Here is an 11,650-nt window from a genome sequence, read left to right as displayed (position 1 = left end):
CGAAAGTTTCATTCCTGGTTCTTCGTTATTAACCTTGTTAACGGCTCCAATTTCAACAACACTGTCCTTCATTGAAATTCTAATTCTTGTTGGACAATATTTGTTTATGGATTTATGTTATTTTGTCTTTTCTTTAAATGGGACCTTGAACCGCCCTGTTGCTTATGCTAAATGTTAATAAAAATATACATGTACACATATTGAGTTCTATTTTTCCTGTTTGCATCACCATTCCTGTCTGTCCATCTGTCTATCTATCTGTCTATCTATCAATTTGTCTATCTATCTATCTATCTATCTATCTATCTATCTATCTATCTATCTATCTATCTATCTATCTATCTATCTATCTATCATTAGTATAGTGTATTACAGTTCACACATTTAATTTTACGTCTCTATATATTTCGCTTGTGACGTTGCATAGATACGTCTATGGTCAGAGTGTCCATAGAAATTTATGGAATTAGAATCGCTTTTTAACACCTCAGATGATCAAAACTATCACTTAATGGCGTTGTGAGTTTCAACATTGCATCTACACATATTTCCTATTACATTTACTTGCAGGTATAAAGCTTGGAGTCTCAGCAGAAACGGTTTTACCTCTACTATATTGTTCGGTGTTCATCAATATTATTGTTAAGGCGGTGAGCTGGCAGAGTCGTTAGCACGCCGGGCAAAATGCTTAGTGGTATTTCGCCCGTTGCAACGTTCTGCGTTCAAATTCCACTGAGGTCGACTTTGCCTTTCATCCTTTCAGAGTCGATAAATTAAGTACCAGTGAAACACTGGGGTTGATGTAATCGACTAGTCCTCTCCCACCAAAATCGAGGCCTTGTGCCTCCATTGGAGAGAATTATTAATACTAACAATAATATTAATAAGCCAACTTTTTTTGTACACGTGGCGTGTGTCACACTTACTTCAGCGGAAGAAGTAAAAGGTTGAAGAGAAAGGTACAAAAAAGAGAAATAATTGGTTTTAAGCAGGGGAGGTATATTTGAAGTGAGTGGCAAAGCGGGAGAGAAGGAAAGGACACAGAGGAAGTGAGAGAGAAAGACAGAGTATGAGTGAGACGAAGAGTGGTGACTGAAAGGAAGGTGGTGTTCGTTTTCCCGTTTTTAAATGTTTATTGGTATTATCAGAGTAGACTGATGCATACATCAAAAGAAAAGTGGATACATAGATCAAAAGAAAAGTAGACACATAGATCGAAAGAAAAATAGATACATACACATTGTTAAGTTAAAAGCAGAGGAGGGACAGAGAGGAAGTGAGAGCGAAAAAGAGAAAGTAATAGAGACAGTGAATGGTGACTGAAAGGAAGGTGGCGTTCCTTTTTTTGTATTTAAATGTCGTGTTTTTAATTGTTTATAAATATTTTGTGAGTAGACTGATACACAACATCTAAAGAAAAGTAGATACACTGGTAAGTCAAAGACGAATAACTAGAGCAAATATTGGATGTCCTTTTCTCTTTTCATTACCACACCAGAATAACATTAACTCGCAAGTGATTGAGTACTCCACAGACATGCATACCATTAACGTAGTTCTCAGGGAGATTCAACCTCACACAAAATGTGACATGGCTGGCCCCTTTGAATTACTGGTACAGCTCATTTCGGTCAGTTGAGTGGAGCAAGATAAACCGCCAAGTGTTTGGAAGAAAGCGAAAAAAGATCCAGTATAGGGGCCGGAGAATCTTTTAGTCGTTAGGATCACTATGGGTGTCAATCCGGTCCTAACAGCGGCATTCGTGGGTCTCACAGATACGCAGACTGTTGCCAAACTGAGCGTGAGTCGAGGGCGAAGTAACTACTCGACGGAATAACAATTATTTCGTCTTAGCTTTCACTGCTTATACACATGTATAAGGAGTGGCTGTGTGGTAAGTAGCTTGCTTACCAACCACATGGTTCCGGGTTCAGTCCCACTGCGTGGCATCTTGGGCAAGTGTCTTCTTCTATAGCCTCAGGCCGACCAAAGCCATGTGAGTGGATTTCGTAGACGGAAACTGAAAGAAGCTCGTCGTATATATGTATATATATATATATATATATATATATATATATATGTCCATGTATGTTTGTGTGTCTGTGTTTGTCTCCCTAGCATTGCTTGACAACCGATGCTAGTGTGTTTATGTTCCCGTTACTTAGCGGTTCGGCAAAAGAGACCGATAGAATAAGTACTGGGCTTACAAAGAATAAGTCCTGGGGTCTAGTTGCTCGACTAAAGGCGGTGCTCCAGCATGGCCGCAGTCAGATGACTGAAACAAGTAAAAGAAAAAAAAACGTCATTTGTGCATTACGATATGAAACATTTCCTTTTCTTTCCCTCTTAAAAAAAAATGGCACTTCGTCAGTTACGACGATGAGGTTCCTGTTTATCTGATCAAGGGAACAGTCTGCTCGTAAAATTAACTTGCAAGTGGCTGAGTACTACACTGACATGCATACCATTAACGTAGACCTCTGGATGATTCAGCGTCACGCAGAATGTGACAAGGTTGGCCCCTTTCAATTACAACTACAACTCATTTTTACCAGCTGAGTGGCCTGCAGCAAGGTGAAGTTGGGTGCCTTGCTCAAGAACACAGCGCGCCGCCGGGAATCGTACACATGACTTTGCGATCGTAGACCGAATACCCCTAACCACTTAGTCACGCACCTTCTCTCTCTTAACCGTAGAGAAAAGGACTGAAGCGATAGAGACACGGGAAAGTAAGCCTCAGTCATTTAAAATTTCAGTTAGACTGAAATACGATCGATCTTTTCTAGCTTCTTAACAATGAAGAGGGAAAGAGATTTAGTAATGAATAGAAGAGAAAATCTTTCAGGTGTTTAGGTTTTCATTCTGGGAGTTCTAGAAGGATCGAGAGTTAGTTTTCTCTTCGCCCCAACACAGTACTTATTCACCTTGTTTGATAGTGCTTCATTTCTTTTAGGTGGGGCAAATCTCTATGCCTTTTTTAATTATTTCAGGTACGTTTAACGTTTTCTCTAAAAACTACAAACAATCCCCCATCTCTTCCCGTTTTTTTTAAAATGCAAATAGCGAACGGGATGTAGCTGTGGAAAGAGCCCGTAAAATGGGTAATACCCTCTACAAAATAAAATGGGAGAGGGAAAAACGTTGCTAACAGGTGGCTATACGAAATTCAACTCCATACTTTCTAGAGTATTTTCTACTGAAGCCCTTGGGCCAACCAAAAACTTGCGAGTGGACTTCGTAGACGGAAATTGAAAGAATCCTGTCGTTTATATATATATATTTATATGTATGTATGTATGTATGTATGTATGTATGTATGTATGTATGTATCCACGCATGTATGTATATGCCTATATATGAATAAATAAATAAATGGAGTTGAACGAAGATGTTAACAAAATTCCTTTACTCTCAACATATGTTTCGAAGACAACATGGTTTTATTCCAAAGGAATAAACGTTCTAAGATGCAATCTTCTCATCAGGACAATATAAAAACTACGAGAGAGGCTCCCTTTCTTTCCTGATGAGAAGATTGCATCTTACACCGTTTATTGCCTTGGAATAAAACCATGTTGTCTTCGAAACATATGTCGAGAGTAAAGGGATTTTGTTAACATCTTCGTTCAACTCCATTTATTTATTTATTCATAAATAACACACAAATTTCTGCACATGAACCCGGAGTTTCTACCTTTGGATAAGTCACTTCAACCGTGTTTCTGACGTGAATTTGCTACCCTGGTATCGGTTCATCGATGTTGACGGTAAACATAGGATAATTCATTTACCTATCGAAATATATGTATATATATATATATATGTGTATATATATATAATATATATATATATGTGTGTGTGTGTATAAGGATGAAAACGAACACCCGAGTTGATATATATGAAAAAACAAGTCAATGCTAAAATAATTTTATAAAGAACATTTCAGTACCGGTTTCAGTCAATTGAGACCGCTTCAACTGTAACGATTAAATAATTAAATTTAGAAAAATTAATAGAAAAGTTTTTTTTTTAAAGAGTGGCTGTGTGGCAAGTAGCTTGCTTACCAACCACATGGTTCCGGGTTCAGACCCACTGCGTGACACCTTGGGTAGGTGTCTTCTACTATAGCCTCGGGCCGACCAAAGCCTTGTGAGTGGATTTGGTAGACGGAAACTGAAAGAAGCCCGTTGTATATATGTATAATATATATATATATATATATATATATATATATATATATATACGTGTGTGTGTTTATGTGTCTGTGTTTGTCCCCCTAGCATTGATTGACAACCGATGCTGGTGTGTTTATGTCCCCGTTACTTAGCGGTTCGGCAAAAGAGACCGATAGAATAAGTACTGGGCTTACAAAAGAATAATTCCCGGGGTCGAGTTGCTCGATGAAAGATGGTGCCCAGCATGACCGTAGTCAAATGACTGAAACAAGTAAAAGAGGGTAAAAGAGGGATAGTGTTCAAATATAAGTGGCATTTTCCTTGTTTGTCAATAAGTGAAGGTGGGTAGTTCCTGGTGATGAGGGTATCTTTTAGTTCTTGTAGTCGAGTGTCTCTGGTGTTTGCATTTGAAATTATAGTACATATCCTTTTTGCTAGATTGAAGTGGATATTCATTCTGGTGTGTCTGGGGTGGCATGAATTGAATGGAAGATATTGCTTTGAATCTGTAGGCTTATAGTATATATCTGTTTCTATTACATTATTAGATTTCTTAATGAGGATGTCGAGGAACGGGAGTTGTTGCTGGCTATATTCCATCGTGAATTGGATGTTTACGTCCAGTCCATTTAAAATTCCTTGGAATTCTTTGAGTTTCTCTATATTTTCATGCCAAAGAATGAAACAGTCATCTAGGTATCTCTTCCAGTTGTTTTCTATGTAGAGGGAGAAAGGGCTGCCATATATTTCTAGAACCTTACGATACAGACTGATTTCTAGATATCCCATGACTAGGTTGGCAAAGGAGGGGGCCATTCGCGTACCCATCGCAGTCCCCGATTTTTGTCGGTAGAAGTTGTCGTTGAAGGCGAAGAAGTTATTTTCCATGATGAATTTATATATATATAAATATTTATATATATATATGTATGTATATATACATGTATGTAGGTATGTATGTATATACACTTTTACATACAGATAATCAGAATATGGAGAAAATATTAGATTAACAAACACATTGATTATACCACATTTATAGCTTATTTTAATACAAAGCATGACATTACAAATAGGTGATGTAACAAATCTTACAGCCATTTCCGCTTTCGTTGCCAAACGCTATCTATAAATAATACGAAAATTCTTCACCTTCATTGGATATTCGAATTAAGGCACGGAGCTTCATCTGAGTAAAAAAAAAAACAAGAGCATACAATATAAACAAAGGGAAGAAGGAATAAATCATGGCCTATAGGTCTAGAAGTCTAGAAGCCAAATATATTAAAAACATATAATCTACCATCTAGGAGCTACGAGGTCCGTAGGTAAAAGAGTGAACTAGAAATGGTTTAGGAAATACTAAAATTTATTTACGTGTAGTTTCAATTGAATCGAAGTGGGAAGATGTTTTATAACATATGAAAAAAGTTATCGAACATAAAAAACTAATACAAGAAAACTTTCTAACATTATTATCAAATGGCAGTGCCTATGCTAACGACGTAAACTCAAGTAAAATGTATCCGAAATATTATAGTAAGATTCTTAAGAAAGTGTACTCACAGAAATATTACCGAGAATCCCACCTATGGTCCACAATGTCGAAGGTCTACGTCCAGTGGTCTCTACAATTTGTCAGTTATAATTTGAACCGAGGTCACAAGTTAAAACCGCTACAATGGATATATCAATAAAAATAATTGAGAAAAACTAAAGGGTCTGGGAGAGAAGAAAACGATATAAGTGGTGCGGGGCCGCTCATATCCTTTTGCAGATTAACATTATGACATGCAAGAGGGAACGGTCAAAGAGTAAGTAGCTTCGGGTTATAGTTAAGTGGAGGCAACTAGTACAGGTAATCAGTAACTCATTAAGGCTACTAGGAAATAAATTTGGACTTAACCTCAATTATATCAAATTGTGGTAATAATTAGATATATAGAGGTACGCAAGAAAAATCCTTCTGATAAGTACACTACAGTGCCCTCAAAAAAGCCACTTACACTTAGGCGGTTAATATTTAAGATCAAATCGCATGTTAATTATCAAATAATAAAAGACACAAGTTGCTACAGTATACTAAATATGTTTAATGAGCATTGGATGGAAGCACTCCGTCGGTTACGACGATGAGGGTTCCGGTTGATCCGAATCAACGGAACAGCCTGCTCGTGAAATTAACGTGTAAGTGGCTGAGCACTCCACAGACACGTGTACCCTTAACGTAGTTCTCGGGGATATTCAGCGTGACACAGAGAGTGACAAGGCCGGCCCTTTAAAATACAGGTACAACAGAAACAGGAAGTAAGAGTGAGAGAAAGTTGTGGGGAAAGAGTACAGCAGGGATCACCACCATCCCCTGCCGGAGCCTGGTGGAGCTTTAGGTGTTTTGGCTCAATAAATACTCACAACGCCCGGTCTGGGAATCGAAACCGCGATCCTATGACCGCGAGTCCACTGCCCTAACCACTGGGCCATTGCGCCTCCACTTAATGAGCATTACACAGTCATTAAAGTTAGATAGTTCTTATCATTATATAAACAATTTAAAAGAATATATTGGCACTATATGTGTACAATTAATACTGGGTCCACTGGTAAGTTAGTACTATGAGTAAAGCTACCTTAATTCAATTTACTAAACATACTTAAAAAGCAATAACAATTACCCCAAGATTAGAATGAAATACTAATCATATCTAATAATTAAAATTATAAACTAAAGGTATATTATTAACTTAAAGTTGGTGCAGGAAATACAATTGCAATCAACAGGCTGTGCGTTTATTACGTTACCCTTAAATTAGATAGTACATATAATATTTTCACAAATATCTCCTGGTAAGCCCAAACAATATAGTACCAAAAACAAGCAGATACATACAATGATGGTGGAAGAAGGTGAACATAGACTACAATAAATATTAAAAAAATAACATATAATAAAATATAATAAATATAGAATGAAATAGAATGGTTACTTTCAATCTAACGTGAACGTGACAATAGGGGGTTACACCACCGCTGTTTAGCTCTAAGAAGCATCGACGCTTCCTGATGGCTTTGACACATTATTCCTGTATCCTTATATACATTTACGAAGGGGAGACAAACACCCCCAGCAGCCCTTCGTAAATGTATATAAGGATACAGGAATAATGTGTCAAAGCCATCAGGAAGCGTTGATGCTTCCTAGGGCTTAACAGCGGTGGTGTAACCCCCTACTGTCCCGTTCACGTTAGATTGACAGTATACAACCATTCTATCGCCCCACCACCGTACATACCTCTATGAGAGATTTAGAAATTTAATATTTCTGAGAATGAAATAAGATGAGAATGAAATAAATATGTTGGGCTATTAATATCCAATTCAAGTGGGGGAAGGTAAGTGAGTGGAGGAAAGGACAATAAGTTAGTTGCGAATTAAGTCCAAATTCCAGCAAGTGCCGACAAATATATCTATGGTATAAATGGTGCTAGAGGGAAAAGAAATGCCCGGTGGTAACACGGGTAACGGATACCTATAGTACATACGGATATTTGGTTCCTTAGTCGGTTGTTATAACCGCTAGCAGTGTATTCGTGTTTGTGCCCTCACGACCGTGTGTTTGCGTCCCCGTAACATAGCGGTTCGGCAGAATACTTGATAGAATAATCAACATGCTTACAGGGAATAAGTCCAGGGTTCGTTTTCTTCGGCTAATGTAAACGCAGGAGTACGGTTAGAGGCAAGAAGACGAAGAGGAGGGAGGGATGGGGAATAAACACAGAGATTTATTGAAAGAAGGGAATGGATAGCGAATAACAGTCAAAGAGAAGGAAACCATTCCCAGAAACGCTGCAAAAACTTATCGTTTTGGACGATATGAGATAGAGCCATTGAAAATATGGAAATTGACAAAAGAAATGTTGCCTGCCTATCTATCTATCTATCTATCTATCTATCTATCTATCTATCTATCTATCTATCTATCTATCTATCTATGTATCTATCTATCGGTCCGGACCTCCAAATGGAGAACTGGAACGAGATAACGAGTAGGGTGGTCACTCTCGCCCAGCAATGGGCCGAGAGGAAACTGTCCCTGAAAGGTCGGGCGGAGGTGGCGAACACGTACATCGCATCCATCATCTACTACCGCCTGACCGTCGTACCTTGTCCCAACCCTACCATCACCAAACTAGAACGCATTCTCTTCCGCTTCTTGTGGAAAGGATGCGTCCCGATGGTCAGGCGATCCGTTTGCTGTCAACACCCGTTAAAAGGAGGGCTGGGCATGCCGTGGTTGATGATGCACAGACACGCGCTGAGACTGCGACATCTCCGGCTCTATGTAGACGACGGTGAACAGGTGTGGTCGCCGTTTGTGAGGCACGCTTTCCCGCAACTCGTCTCCATGACCGAACTGCAGTCGTGGATCAAAAAGAGGCCGAGGAAGGGCGAATGGCACCGCGAGTGTCGCGTTACTCTCAAGCAACTCTGCCGTCCCGGGTCGACCTTGAGTGACTTTAACACAACCAAAGCATTCTATAGGGGATTAGTGGAGGGGAGGTACGACGACGATCTCGGTGCAAACCTGGGCGTCGACGAGGAATACCTGACCCGCCTGTTTCAAACGACTTTCGGCCGGGACCTATGGACAACTTCCAGAGATCCCTGGCCTGGCGGTGCTACCGAGAAGCGCTACCCGTCGGGATAAGCTCTATAGGCATGGCTCGAGAACACGGGGCCGACCTGCCCGAGATGCGGGCAGAGCGACGAACCGCTCTGCACGCAATCGTGCAGTGTCCAGCAATTTCCCACCTGTGGGCTTATGTCGAACGACTGCTGTCACGTGTGGGACGTGTCGGTTTATCAGCCGAGTCTATCGTTAATATCGTCACGCCTCCTTCCTTCAAACGGAAGGAAGAGCTATTTTTATCATACTTGTGGCTATGGCGAAAGAATGTATCTGGTGGACGCGTCTGAAAGGATTAGAGACAAACACTTTCCTCTCTGGTCAATCTCTCATCAACTTCTTCAAGTATCACTTGAAGAAAAAAGTGAGAGTAGAGAGGCAAGTTTTGTCTAGTGAATGTTTTAAAAAAAGATGGGTGAATGTAGCAAGGATGGCACGTATGAATGACGAAGCCACCTTGACTATGATTCTATGAACCGTAAAAATTAATACAGAGAGTTGCTTATTTGCAAAAAAAAAAAAAAAAAAGAAATATAAAATGTGACTTCATTGACCGAGGTTACCGTGGTCTTTTCCGTAGGCTTTTCTTTCCACGGGTAAACCTCACCTGTCCTCCCCTTTACACTTCATATTGACATTTCTGTGATAACGATCCCTATTGATCAATTTTTTTCCTCTCCTCCTTTTTTTTAACCCCCCCATTTTTTTGTCCTCTTTCTCTCCTTTTACGATCCCTTTTGATCGACCCCCCCTTTTTTATTTTATTTTTATTTTATTTTTTTATTTTTTATTTTTTTTATTTTTTAAACCTTCAAAAGAAAAGCTCTACCTTGTAATTTGTTCTATCTGTGTGCAGCCTTGTGTGGCTAATAAAGAAACATATCTATCTATCTATCTACCTACCTATCTATCTATCTGTCTGTCTGTCTGTCTGTCTGTCTGTCTGTTTGTCTGCCTGCCTGTCAGTTTGTTTGTCTGTCTATCTACATATCTATCTATCTATCTATCTATCTATCTATCTATCTATCTATCTATCTATCTATCTATCTATCTGTCTGTCTGTCTGTCTGTCTGTCTGTCTGCCTGCCTGTCTGTTTGTCTGTCTATCTATCTATCTATCTATCTATATATCTATCTATCTATCTATCTATCTATTTATCTACATATCTATCTATCTATCTATCTATCTATTTATCTATCTATCTATCTATCTATCTATCTATCTATCTATCTATCTACATATCTATCTATCTATCTATCTATCTATCTATCTGGGACGAGTCGGTTTATCAGCTGAGTCTATCGTCAATATTGTCACGCCTCCTTCCTTCAAACGGGAAGGAAGAGCTATTTTCATCATCCTTGTGGCTATGGCGAAAGAATGTATCTGGTGGACGCGTCTGAAAGGATTGGAGACAAACACTTTCCTCTCTGGTCAATCTCTCATCAACTTCTTCAAGTACCACTTGAAAAGGAAAGTGAGAGTAGAGAGGCAAGTTTTGTCTAGCGAATGTTTTAAAAAAAGATGGGTGAATGTAGCAAGAATGGCACGTATGAATGACGAAGCCACCTTGAGCATAGTCCTATGGACCCAGAAATCGAAAACAGAGAGTTGCTTATTTGCAAAAAAAAAAAAAAAAAAAAAAAAAGAAATATAAAATGTGACTTCATTGACCGAGGTTACCGTGGTCTTTTCCGCAGGCTTTTTTTCCACGGGTAAACCTCACCTGTCCTCCCCTTTACACTTCATATTGACATTTCTGTGATAACGATCCCTATTGATCATTTTTTTTTCCTCTCCCCCCCCCCTTTTTTTTTTTTTTTTTTTTTTTTTTAATACCTTCAAAAGAAAAGCTCTACCTTGTAATTTGTTCTATCTGTGTGCAGCCCTGTGTGGCTAATAAAGAAACATATCTATCTATCTATCTATCTATTTATCTATCTATCTATCTATCCATCTATGTCTGTCTGTCTGTATGTCTGTCTGTCTGTGTCTGTCTGTCTCACAGTCACTCTGTCAGCCTCTCTCTCTCTCTCTCTCTCTCTCTCTCTCAACACATTCTCTCTACCTCAATCTGTCTGTCTGTCTGTCTGTCTGTCTCTCTCTCTCTCTCTCTCTCTCTCTCACCAAATACCTGTTGATGTTAGTGTTACTTTTCTACAGCTGAACGGAGAGTTAGAAAGAAATATGAAAATGAAAGGTGTTAAGCAGAAGGGGTATACTTGAAGTGAGCGGTAAAGCAAGATAGAGGAAAGACAGAGAGAAGGAGTGAGGGAGGGAGGGAGTGAGAGTGGTGATTGAAAGGAAGGTGGCTTACATTTTGCGCTTTTAAATGCTTATCAGTATTTCCAGTGTAGAGAGTTACATAACCAAACTATACGAAATTCAACTGTAGTGTTGGGCCGACAAAAGCCTCGTCTGTGGATATGGCAGACGGAAGCTGAAAGTAACCCATCACACACACACACACACACACACACACACACACACACACACAAGTCTCTCTTGACCGGAAATGGCCTGAACTCTTTGCATGAACACCACCCAGTAGATAACTCCACGTCCCCCTACAAGGCCTTGCTTTTTCCTTTTTGAGCCCAAAATTAACTTAACTTAACTCAACTTAACACACACACCACACACATATTCTTTACTCTTTTACTTGTTTCAGTCATTTGACAGCGGCCATGCTGGAGCACCGCCTTTAATCGAGCAAATCGACCCCGGGACTTATTCTTTGTAAGCCCAGTACTTATTCTATCGGTCTCTTTTTGCCGAACTGCTAGGTCA

The 11,650-nt window shown here is 39.3% G+C and overlaps 1 long non-coding RNA gene across 1 annotated transcript in view; it reads right to left on the bottom strand.

Moving 5' to 3' along the window:
• Positions 1-5,212: 5,212 nt before the first annotated feature.
• LOC118766223 overlaps positions 5,213-11,650 on the bottom strand; it is a 16,342-nt gene continuing 9,904 nt past the window's right edge. Inside the window, exons 2-3 of the long non-coding RNA XR_005002128.1 lie at positions 5,742-5,851; positions 5,213-5,364 (exon numbers count right to left, since the gene is read on the bottom strand). This is a non-coding gene — a long non-coding RNA (uncharacterized LOC118766223). The remainder of the gene's footprint in view (positions 5,365-5,741; positions 5,852-11,650) is intronic.

Source organism: Octopus sinensis, linkage group LG1, assembly GCF_006345805.1.
Source record: "Octopus sinensis linkage group LG1, ASM634580v1, whole genome shotgun sequence".
NCBI lineage: Eukaryota > Metazoa > Mollusca > Cephalopoda > Octopoda > Octopodidae > Octopus > Octopus sinensis.
Note: the sequence above shows the minus strand (reverse complement) of the source record. Positions and strands in the feature narration are given on the sequence as shown.